The sequence below is a fragment of the Anoplophora glabripennis genome, unplaced genomic scaffold (assembly GCF_000390285.2).
Source record: "Anoplophora glabripennis isolate ALB-LARVAE unplaced genomic scaffold, Agla_2.0 scaffold481, whole genome shotgun sequence".
Lineage (NCBI taxonomy): Eukaryota > Metazoa > Arthropoda > Insecta > Coleoptera > Cerambycidae > Anoplophora > Anoplophora glabripennis.
The window spans coordinates 117,489-130,994 of NW_019416559.1; the positions used below are offsets into that span (position 1 = coordinate 117,489).

At 31.8% G+C, this 13,506-nt stretch overlaps 1 protein-coding gene across 1 annotated transcript in view; it reads left to right on the plus strand.

Moving 5' to 3' along the window:
- LOC108911346 overlaps window positions 1-13,506 on the plus strand; it is a 67,357-nt gene that overhangs the window by 11,399 nt on the left and 42,452 nt on the right. The gene's annotated exons all lie outside the window — the stretch shown is intronic.

Genomic DNA, 13,506 nt, shown 5'->3' on the forward strand with positions numbered 1-13,506 from the left:
TCCACCTGATACCTTGGAAGATCTGCGAGGACGAATCATTAATGTATGTCGCGAAGTAACACCGCAAGTGCTCCAGAATGTTCGACAACGGTTTGAAGACAACCTGTATCATTGTATGCAAGTTGGCGGACAACATTTTCAGCATTTACTTGACTAATACCGTAAGTTTTGAAGTAAAATTAAATCGATTTTCGCATTTCTCGTCAAAAATATTGTTCGTATTTTCAAAGCTGCATATTTTCTAAAATAATGAATCGATTTTCAAAAAGTAAGAATCGATGTATAGAGAATTAAAAGCCCTTTCTAATGACCCCCCACTTGACCCCCATTCCCATTTGAAAAAATTTAGGGGATAGCACCCCCACTTAGGGGGTTGAAGATTTTGGTATGCTTTTTGAGCCAAAAGTTGGCCCCCTCAGAAACAAATTTGTTTTTGGATTTTACCGAAAAGTTCTTTACTACCATGTAATGCCTTGCGGTACGTTTTCAATGGGCTACCCTGTATAGTGTGTCCCCAGATGCGGTACCGCACTCTTGTAAACTTTTTTATTGTTGATTTTTCGAGAAAAAGTTATTTTTAATAAATAGTCTTGCGTATCTTGGGAAGCCATGGGGAGTAATCAAATACGAGTATGCAATAAAACATACAGAGTGCCCCAGTGATGTCAGCATGTGAAATTTTCCTTAAGCAAAGTGCCTTTAATTTTTGTTTTCTTAAAAACTTGAGGGTTGCTTTCGGTGTGCAGCTAAATAAAACTCTCTCAATGGTAAAAATAGAAGTATTTTTACTGAAAAGGGAAAAATGAAGTGTTGTCCAGGCGAGCGTTTGCTGGAGAGTCTTCGTGGCATGGAGTCGCTCGCGGTTATAAGTATCTGGTCCTTGCAACTGTTAGACCGATCCGGGCGGCGTCAGGCTGGCGCTCTTGACGTAATACTTAAAATGGGTCACTTGCGGACATGTGTACCCACAAACTGTAAAGGGTGATTCACTATATTTTGACCCCCCTTGCACGATTTTTTATGAAGTTTTCGAAAATGATAAAAAAAAACAAATGAAGTCCAAACAAAATGGCCGCGGACTTTGTTAATTTAAATGGAACACCCTGTATATTTTTACATATTTGGATAGAACGTTCCCTGTCGAGTATAGTCATACTTGTATATGGTTTGTTGGGTCCATCTCTAATGCGAGATAATGTTAAAAAACGAAAAGAAGGTTTTTTATTAAGAAAATAAGACATCTTGTAATTGTTACACCTCTTTCAAGCATTTCTGCTTTTTTTCCAATTACGAAAGGATTTACAGATTTAGTTGTAATATACTTTAACACACCGGACATTGATACGTTCCAAAATGCGTATAGGTATTTTAACTAAATCTCACTAATTAGTTCGTGCGAGGCCTAATTACCCATGAACAATATTATATGGTAGGTCATTCATGACAGTGACAGGTAGTAATGCCATGATAACATTGTTATTGATTGATAGTTTGTATTATTATTTAGTAGAAGTAGAAAATTGAACAAACCTTTTTTCGTTTTTTAATATTATCTCGCTTATTATTAGAGATGGACCCAACAAACTATATATGACTATACTAGACAGGGGACGTTCTATCCAAATATGTAAAAATATACAGGGTGTTCCACTTAAATTAACAAAGTTAACATCCGCGGCCATTTTGTTTGCACTTCATTTGTTTTTCTACTATCATTTTCGAAAATCTCATAAAAAATTGTGCAACTTTCATATTCCACATTGTTCCATAACTCAAGAAATGCTCAGAAAAGAAAAATAATCACATTTTGCAATTTTTAATGAAAAGTATCCAAATGTAACTGTAACTCTTAGAGCAGTTCGTAAGCTAATTATAAAATTCGATACCACTGGTGATATAAAGTATGTCAAAAAGTTGAAAAAAAAAGAATACAATGATAACAATGCTGCTACTGTTGTAGTTATGGACTCTACAAAGACAATGCAAAGATGTCACTCAGGAAAAGACCAGAAAACATAGATATTAGCTGATCTCATATTCAAATAATTTTAGTATAGTAGTAGTATAGTAGTAGTCGTTGGAATTTTTGTTTAACAATGGGCCAGAAAACGATTGAAAATAGATTCTTTCACAATATTTTATTTGCATACGAATCAACATTCACAACTAATGGCGTGGTTTCCTCTCATATTTGTAGATACTGGACTAAAGATAATCCAATTTTTTTTATTGATAACTAATAGTTAAACCAGAGAAGACTATACCAACGAGAAGCGACAGAATCGGCGGTTCCTTTGATGTTTTGGGGTCACGCTAGAGTCGACAGATTTGACAGAAACACAATCGTTTACACTGAGAGAAGTTACACTTTTGAATAGATGTACACTGAACGACCTGCATCAGTATCAAACATTAATACAAGGATAACTGTGGTAAAATGTAGACAAATTAGGTATAACATATAAAAAATAATATTACAAGATGTTTTACAACTAATATTTTTATTAAACAGATAATATTTTTCTGCGATATTTGAAATAGTTTTTTAAAAATAGGTACCTGACAATGCAATAACTTCTTTGGGACAATCTTCCACAATTTTTGCCTCTAGCTCTTCTTGCCCATTTCTAAGTAGAGGAAACTGTATAGGTATTCCGTTTGGCAATAAGGTTATTCTTACATTCCCTTTACCAATATATTTGGTTTCGAAATGGTGTTCACAAAGCCTATAATTCTTATATACATCCACAATCCTAGGCAATAAATCGAGTCTATTGCAAAAGTTTCTATCCACACTCGAGCACTGCAAACAAAAATAAAAATTCTCCTAAAGATATTCTCCATACTTATGCAATACCATATTACAAGAAAACATACCACATTATTTTAAAAATCAAAATACTTTTTTCTGATTTACAGTTTATAGGTAGGTACTTAAAATAATAATAATAATAATTGCCTTTCTAATCCTTACGTAATCTCAAAAGGGTTAATCCTTTTTACCAGTTTTGGATGAACAATCGCGAGAAGCACAATAGTAACCATGCATTTTATTGATTTCAAGTTAATTCTAATTGTAAATGGAAACGAAATACAATACAAATAAATCCACTATCAATTAACATTATACAACACAACTGTCCACCGCCAAAAAACTATTACTCGTTTCTTCTATTTATATTTGGCGGCTCTGACAGCCATTGACAACTGACAACAACACAACCCAATTCGCGCATGCGCATACGAAAACTGTTAACGTAGAAAGCCTTGCTGTCGCTTCCCGTTGATATAGTATTCTCTGGTTAAACATTTAAAAAAGTAAATGTCTGGTGTGACAATGTGTAATGAAATAATAGGTCTTTACTTTTTGGAAGAAAATTTTAATCAAAATTCGTTTTTTGAAATTATCATTAATTTTGTTTTGACAGAACTAGTTAGCGAAAATTTAGAGTTCAGAAAAAAAACTAATATTTCAACAAGACGGATGTCCCGCACATCCCACATTTCTAGTGAGAAATTGGCTTGACGTTCACTTCCCAAACGGACACTATGGATCAATATCTTGGCCTGCACGGGCACCCGACTTATATTACTTTTGTGGGGGATATCTAAAGCAAAAAGTGTATTCAAACGATTTTGACGATAACATTGATTTACTTAAAGAAATCTGGAATTCAGGAAGCTGTTGCTACCATAAACGATCTCGTCTGTGTACAGAGAGCGTAGAGAGAGACTAGAAAATGTGTATTACTTGGAGGTTTGCAAGTTGGATGGAACTTGCTTCGTTGCTGTTGTTAATTCCAGTTCTATTTGTTATTTCTATTTATTAATTAGAAAAGCTACTTTTATTTGATTTGCAGGCTATCGTAGCAATTGCTAATGGTAGAACAATTTCCGAGCCGGTTGCCACGTCGTCAGTTTAAGTTTCTTGACATATTGAGAGACAAATCGCTCCTTTTCAAAAACTTGGAAAATTTCAGAGTTACTTCTGAGGAAGAGAGCGATATGTCCCTCGAAACATCAAGAAAGTTAAACCGATGACGTGGCAATCAACCCAGAAATTGTTCTACCAAGCTATTTCTATATTATATTAAATTTAGAATAAAAGTTTACTTATTTTTTACAATTCTGCTGCTTTAAGTAAGATAAAAATCGCTTCTTCTTATTTGCAAAATGTGATTATTCTTTTTTTTTACTAGACCCGGTATTTAAGCATTTCTTTAGTTTTCGAACAACTTTGTTAAATACAGTTTTTAACGAAAACAAAAAATAAAGGCACTTTGCTTAAGGAAAATTTCACATTTTCAAATTATTTGGACACCCTGTATGTTTTATTACATATTTGATTACTGCCCATGGCTTCCCAGGATAAGCAAGATTTTTTATTAAGAACAACTTTTTCTCGAAAAATATAAAAGTTACTAAGTTTACCAAGTTTTCAAAAATTTCGCCCATGCTTTAGTTCATTATTAATGGGCCAACCCATAGACGCTACCTAAATATATTTGCTGAATCAATTCAATCAATCAACAGTCATCCAGTTGGAAATTGAAAATCTGGCTTAATCAGCTCCATTTAAAGCCCCATTATCACTAATATAATGCAGAATAATTTGTATAGGTGCATAGTTAGAGTTTTTTTATGAAGTATCTGTTTTAGTTTAAAAATCTAACACACTTTGGAAACCCATACAAACACGTACAATTTTGGACCCACAAACAGATATAACATTATTTGGTAATTATAATCAGCAACCTCAGTAATATTTACAGTGCATCCTGTATTTAAAAACTGAAACAGAAACTTAAAATTAAAAAACTAAACACGTATAAAAAATATTTCACGGTCAATCGAAATGACCATTGGCACAAATGTTGATCATTGGATTGACCGTATTTTCCATCAATTTCATCAACATCCATGGCTTTTTGCAATCATAGTTTTGATAAATTGATATTTCCGCGTTCGATCTTTTCTTTACAGTTAACAAATTACTGAAAAATGACTCTAGGTACCTTACCTTGTAAGTAATTTAATTGCCTACAACATAAAATAACTTATATTCTAATATTTCATTTCATTTTGTCACTTATTTGCCAATTTGTCAACTTAGCGTCGCTTCTTTCGATTTAGTTTTTTTATATTATCATTCTACCGTCATAAAGTGCAGTAAAATGTCTACTAATATTTTTTTTTATATTCAAACCCTAATTCAATTGAACTAAGTAAACATTTGCTAAAAATTCTTCTAAGTTCTGCAATTTTAAATACGTCGTATCTGCTTGTGTAATGTTTACTACCATTCCGGCTATTCTATGTCGTTTAATCTTTTAATATATAATTTCCGTCATAAAGTATTAGTTAATTTGAAAAGCCACTTAATTTCCATACAGGTGACGTAATTCATACGTACTACCTTTGGTCTTTTTCATGAAAAGGATGGACAACGCTTGACCACAGGTTCCCTGGATGAAAATAAGACTATTTAGCATAACTTACCTATAGGAAAAAAGTGCACGCCTACTGAGATATAGTCTTCTAAATATAGAATAGATAACCTAGTTTTTTTTCAAATAATTTGAAAACTATTTTTCTTAGAAACTTCAAATTTGGTGCACTTATTTTTTTATATAAGGGCAACGTAAATAACAAATTTGGTGATAATACATATATGGGATGTTCTCTTTCTAGTGCCTGTGTTCCACTGGCTATCCCGTAATTTTTTTGTGTGTACGCCAGTGAGGCCAGAATTTATATTTTAAAAAATAAGCACTATTTTAGAAGATTTTTTTGCTCTTACAAAATTTTGATATCGTTTATGGATTTCGAGTAAAATTGGCATTTTTGTATATTAAATATAGGCAAAAATTCCGATTTGTAAAAAATTATTTATGACTGCAACCTCAAAGCAGGGAATAATAATGAAAAAACGTCACATTAAAAAAATAACTACACATTTTTAGTCTTAGTATTATCAATCAATAAAATAAAAATCAACACTAATATTTTAAATAAACAATATCAACTATAATGTAAGAAAGTGAACATTAACATTTTATATAAACCAAAATTGAAATTTGCAATCACATTAAAATAATATTACAGTAAATGCTCAAAGTGACTTCCTTGTTCTTAAAGGCAAGCATTAGTTCTTTGAAAATTAAAATGAATTTTGTCTAATAATTGTGCATTACCTCTCATAACATTAATTTCATGTTGTATTCTTTCCCATTATTCGTTTTTTGTATTTACTGAAAAGTTATAAACTGTGGTCCTCGACGTTTTTCAAAGGAAATAATTATATGGGTTTAGATCCGGGCATCGAGGTCTTTTCATAATCTATTAACGGAACTTTTTGAAAGCCTACTTCTGCCACTAAACGCCTTGTATTTACTTGCGGAATGTCTTCAACCCTTTCGAAAATTTGTTCCTCCAACTAAATATGTCAGGCCATACGTTAACCACGATTGAATGTTATACGAAAAAACGTCCTGTTTCTCTCTCCGCATTAGCAAATGTTTTGTGATTTGGAATTCTTCGATTAGGAAATCTTTTAGCATATGTTCGAACAGTAGCACAACAATTTCCTTCGCAATAACCCAAAACTAAAACATATCAGTTTCTTCAGCAAAAGTATAAATTGCAATATAAAACAAAGTAAGCTAAAATTAAATCACACCTAGCTTGACACTGAACCTTTTAATTATTGTTATGAATTTGTTTCTTTGTTATATGGCACCTCGTACTAAACTGTTCTAATTATCTTACAATTAAACTGATTTTATATTATTTAATGTGTAAAAAATGCCAATTTTTCTCAAAATCTATAAACGATATCAAAACTTTGTAAGGGGCAAAAAATCTTCTAAAATAGTGCTTATTTAAAAAAAAATAAATTCTATCGGCATTGGCGTACACACAAAAAAGTTACGGGATAGCTAGTACCGCACAGGCACTAAAAAGAGAACATCCTGTATATGTATTCTCACCAAAATCTATAACTACATTGTCATTCATAAAAAAATATGTACCAAATTTGAAATTTCTAAAAAAAACAATTTTCAAATTATTTGAAAAAAAACTAGGTTAACTGTTCTATATTTAGAAGTCTATATCTCAGTAGGCGTGCACTTTTGTAGATAGGTAAGTTAGGCTAAATAGTCTTATTTTCATCCAAGGAACCTATGGCCAAGCGTTGTCCATCCTTTTCAGGGACACTGTATATTTTTAAGTAACCAGACCCTCTTTATCTTTTGGTTCGAAGTTAAGTCTTGAATATAGTAGATATTACATATTCTAAGATATTTTACTTCCACATAAATCACCGCCTATTTCCATCGTTAAGGACGTACATCCCTAAATAAACAATATATTCACTTCAAGCTGGTTTAATCGATCTCTCTTTACCTCGGCACTATCTTGGCCAACTTTAGAGATTATTAACAAATGAGGTGTGCTTTGTTATACTTACCCAAGACTACACCTACACGTATATCTACTGCCTAGGAAGTATCTGGTTTTAGTAAAATATTGCACCGGAATTAGTCATCTGTAAATTGTTTTGTGAAAGCAATAACGAAATAGTAGCAAATATTGATTATTTTTTTTCAGCAGTTATGTATCTATTATACAAGCTTTTACATAGTTGGAGAGTATATTTAAAAAGTAAATTAATAAACAAATTTTTGCAAAAGAAAAATATAGGTAATATGAAGATTTAGAGAAATATACATATAACTTCACTTCAACATTCAACATTCATTCATTCATTCATTCATTCATTCATTCATTCATTCAACATTATGTAAGGGATTCTGCTGACCAAGGAATTGGCATGAGGTCATCAAAGCTATTCGGTCGTATGAATGTATTGATAGACAAAATAGTTTATAGTATTGGGTTACGAAAGCCCGAGCAGTATGAAAAACGTAGAAGTAAGGCAGTTGCCACCAGCCTCTCATTAAGTATTGTACAGAGAATATAGTCAAATTGTTATTGATGTTCTTTCAACATGTAAACACAGTTTGTGTATTGTTTGATTACGATTATATGTTATTAATGATCGGAAGTGTCGACGTATTATTTGTGTTACCTTACAATTAATAACACAGGACAACAACAACAAAAAAGAGAATTTTTATGATTCTGAAGAGTAAACAAATTTTCATCGTTTAGATTTTTTGTAATCGCTGGGACAAGCCTCTTCTATATTGAATATGCAGAATCTCAATACCACCTTTGGTAAATATGAAGAATACCGACTCTATCCTGATTTTAACCCAAATGACTGATTCTCAATGTATTTTTGGGTAGTGAATACGGATCTGGTGTCTAAACTTGGCGGACGGCTCTTTTCAAGACAAAAAAGGACAAAAAACATAAATAAATTGCAAAAAAGAAGTGTAAGGTGTGTTTCCCTATGTATTTTTGGGCGCTCAACATAAATCTGATGTCAAAAAAGTGAACTTTGCTCTTCCGAGGGCAAAAAGGGCAACTCACTACTCAATTCTATTGGAAAATCTCAAGCGTGTAGTATTTTTTAAGAATAGCCTAACCCGACCTCATTGTTTAATCGATTTCCTGAAAAATGGAACACTGTGTATAAAAATTGGTACCTCCATCGGATTCTATGTGTTATCTCGGGCCTGTATACCTTTGCATCAGCTTCTATAACAACTGAGGCATAATACGCATAAAAAATCTGAAACCTGTATGTATACAGGGTGTCCCAAAAGTGACGCCGTCCTTCTGGGTTTTGATTAAGGGGACAAAAATCAATCGAAAATCAAGAATGGAAAATTTTCCGTCTGTTTTTCTTCGAGTTATGTATGTTTTTAAATGAAAACTTACCATTGCCATTGCTGGATGACGTTCCGTTAGCAGTTGGATTAAATTATTGGTTTCAACGAGATGGAGCTCCATCACATTATGGTTTACGAGTATGAAATTAACTGAATCAAAACTTTTCAGACAGATGGATTGGAAGAGGTGGACCCATAGCATGGCCTCCTAGATCACTAGATCTGAATCCTCTAGATTTTTCTTTTGGGATTATTTAAAAGAAAAAATTCACAGCGAACCTGTTGTAAATCCAGGAAATGTAGTAGCCCGTATACACGCTGCTGTCGCGTTAATACACCAATGCCACAAAGGCTTCATGCTTCAATATTTAATCGTGCTAATCTTTGTTTTGAAGTAGAAGTCAACTTATTTGAACACCTTTTGCAAAAACAATTTCTATTATTTAAGCACATTATGGTTTTAGTTTATCCATTTATAAAATAGTTTCATTATCAAATTGTTTTCCTTTATTATTTTCACATAAAAATAATTCTTTACACCTAGGTACAACCGACAATCGGAAACTATACTTACCTACTATTGGATATAAATTATTTGTCTTGGTCCTCCTAAGCACAGACGTCAGTTTTGAGAAAAAAAAAAATGGATTTTCACTTTTTTAGTTTTTTGAATAATCCAACAAAGAAAAACAATCAGAAAATTTTGCATTATTAATTTTCAATTCGTTTTTGTCTACTTAATCAAATCCCAGAAGGACGGGCGTCACTTTTGGGACACCTTGTATATCACTTTAGAAAAAGAGACAAGTCCTATTATCTCTTCGTATAATGGTTTTGTTTGTTTCTGTCACCTGACGACATAATTGTTTATAAAAACATTGTATCTATGGGTGATTTACCTAGATATCAAAATGCGCCCCTTGCGAGTTATAGCCATTTAATGATGAAATAAAAAAAGTAAAAATACAAATTTCTCATAAACTGAAGACATTCTTTTCAAATATATAACCATGTTTTGAAATGAATGTTAATAAAATCCATTTACGGTATGAGGGTAATGAAGGGACAGTGGCCCTTTGTTTGACGCTGTGTTATTTTAGATTCCATACTTGATGGCTTAATGGATAAACAATTTAAGTCTAAACGTTTTTTCTCTTGATATTTTTTAATACTACCAGACCAGTGCTTAAGCCTTCAAAAATTGTAAAAAGTGAAAAAAAATTATAGTAGGATGAAACCCATTGGAAAAGGAAGAGAATATAACAGAAATGAAAAGAAAAATAATTTACGGGCGATCTGAGGTCGGGAAGGGGAAGGGGGTGAGTTTTTAAGGGTAAAAAACGGTTTCCCTTGATTTCCAGAAAAACTACAAGTCTTTTGGGAAAAAGTTGAATGACAAAGTTGTAGGTAATAAAAAGATCTACAACTTTTGTATTTACACTTTTTTCACATAACCTCAAAATTTATGTGAAAAATTCAAAAAACCAAGTTTTTGGTTTTTTATTTTTATCTTTTACAAACAAATTTTTTTGTTCACGAAATTTGGTGAAAACTTACCTATTTATGTCCCAAACACGCTGTAATTTTTTTGATTTGAAATATTTATTTTTTCACCTTATTTTTACTTAATATCGAAAAAGCACCCTAATTTTCAATCGAAAATTCTCACGTCAAATTATCTGCTTTTTTAAAAACGTCGGTGGGCTTTTTCTTCGTTGAAATCTCTACTTTCTGATGAACAGACACATATCGTTGTTGATCACGAAAAGAGACCTAAGCATCAGAAGTGCAATTTGAATAATTTCTCAGGAAAACAATATAAAGAAAAATCATTACAAGCAACTTTTTTGTGGTACTTACTACAAATATGTCACAGCACAACACATTAAAATGCACGAACATCGCATAGTGAAAAAAAAATGTTATTAACAATTTACGTCGCAAAAAAATGGTATTTTATTTTGTTTTAAAGAAAATTTTCTACAAGATAGCATGGCTAGAATTTTTTTAAATGTAAAGGTAATTTTTTAATTAACAAAAATTAGCAAACATCTATATTTGTCTTAAAATTGTTGTCACTTCTCTAAAAATTAATTAATATTAAAAAAAATTTATAAGTGGTTCCGATGACATTATCTTGTAAAAAAAATATTTAAAACAAAAATGATCTCTTACATTTTTTCCCACCGTTCGATTCAATCGAGATATTGAAGAAAAACAGACAAAAAAGGATTTTTTGCGACGTAAATTGTTAATAACATATTTTCCTTGCTATGCGATGCTCATTCAATTTTTCTATAACATATTTGTAGCCAATTTGAGAAAAATAAACACTGTTAAGCAATCAAACTTACAATGGAGTCAATGACTAACACAGAATTCCCTAAAGACAGATCATAATCCGGTAGAGTACATATTACATTTCTTTACAAATATTGAACTTGTGTTTCTTTTTTCAATAGAAAAAAAAATCATTTTTTACGTTTTTCCTTACAAAATAATGATACTTCCTCTAAGATATTTTGAATTTTTATCCCATTCTATATTGAAAAAGTATTTTTTAATTGAAGAAGGTTGTCCTTTTAAATATAGGCTCTTTTGTAGTCCACTTTTTTCCAATAAAAATAATGTTAAAATACAAAATGTTTCAGTGTTTTATTAATTTCTTTTCCAATATTTAAATATAAATTATGGGTTCACTAATTTACCATACCATGCTAACATAAACACAAAGTTTTTTACTCAGCTAACAAAACTTTATTAATCAAATTTATAATAGATGTTCAAAATTACCACTTTCGTTTTCTAAACAAAAATGTACTCTTCGTTTTATGCACTCAAAAATGCATTCAAGTTCATTTGATGTTATAATGTTTATTTTATCTTCAATTGCTGCTTCCAGCAGCTGTGTGGAGATGATTTTTAAATATATTATTTTTGATACGGCCAAACAGATAAAAATATAAAGGTGCGGGATCAGGACTTCAAGCAGGCCACAAACTCCTAGTAATCAATCTATCACCATGAAATTCGTGAAGATACCTTATAGTCTCTGCTGCAGTATCTCCTATGGCTCCATCTTATTGAAAATACCCATGCTGCAGTTCATCGTCATACATTAACTGTAAGGCTTGTTGTGAAATGTTATGATATCGTTCTCCATTTATTACTTTTCGGAAAAAAATCGGTCTACTATCCATTTTCATGAAACTTGCAATTTATGTACAGGATGGTTCATAAAACTTACACAGGTGAACTAGATTTTTCCTTATTCATTTTATTAATTTTTTCTTTAAATCTTTTAAAGAAAAGTCGCTTTTTTAAAAATCCATATACTAGATGTTCCACATAATTGACCCAGGTCTGAATACCGGGCAATTTTTTTCTTTTCACTTTTAACTTTGTCTTTATTTACTACAGTCTTTTAATAAAAATTTGTATATTTATTAACCAGATGTCTTTTTGAATATTTATACTGGTTGTTCCACAAACCTGGTCCAAATAAAAATTTCGAACAGGGCGAAACTTATTTTTTTACCATTTCTGCCTTACCTACGTAGTCTTTGGATGAAAAATTTTATATTTACTAACCAGGTACCCTTTTTGGAAGTATATACTAGATGTTCCACAAAATGATCCACTTCAGAGTTATGGACAAGGCGAAACTTTTCTTATTCTTTTCTCGAGCGGAACCTACTCTTTTTTGAAAAACGTTCTCATCAAACGTTTAAATACAGGGTGTTTAAAAAATAAAGCACAGAGTGTTACAAAAAATGTTATATCTACTAACCGGCAGGAAAACACCGCAGCGCGGCCCGAGGGCCGAAGGCCCGAGAGAAAGGTCAAGTCAGCGTCAGCGGACTTGCCTACCTTTCTAGTCTATCACCATGAAATTCGTGAAGATATCTTATAGTCTCTGCTGGAGTATCTCCTGTAGCTCCATCTTATTGAAAATACCCATGCTGCAGTTCATCGTCATACGTTGACTGTAAGGCTTGTTGTAAAATGTTATGATATCGTTCTCCATTTATTACTTTTCGGAAAAAAATTGGACCTACTATCCATCTTCTTGAAACTGCTACCCAGATACCTATCTTCTGAGGAAGTAGCGATGTTTCAATAAAATTATACGGATTTTCTACAGCCCATGTTCTATAATTCTACGTTGATAAAAAATACATTCTAAAGAAATAGTAATATTAAAAAAGTTATTTAATAAACTATTTTTTAGCTTTAGGTTAAAAAATTTACATAATTGAAACTATATTAAGTTTGAGTAGATAACTGCAAAACGGGTTTCTTCAGAAACATTTTCTGTTAAAATGTCTGTCGATTTGCCCTTGCAAATGCAATGTTTTTCCTAATATTTTTTAATAAGGCTTAATGTATGCTATCAAAATAGATACGTCTTGTTCCTGTGTAAACGGCATTTTTACGCAAATCTACAATAAATAAGAATCAACATACGAAGCATAACCTCAAATATTCGTTTAACTTACAGAAAAAGCGTCACCACCAATTATTTTTTTCAACTTAACAGACAAAGATTTGTAGAAAAGCACAGAAATACTGGCAAACACTGCTAAATTGTACAAATAATAGGTAAAAAAAACACGAAAAATTATGAACGGCTCTGGATTGACATTTCATCTAGGGTCCTAGTCGGTGATTTTTCCTTGGTAATTTCTGAAACACCAACGTAAGA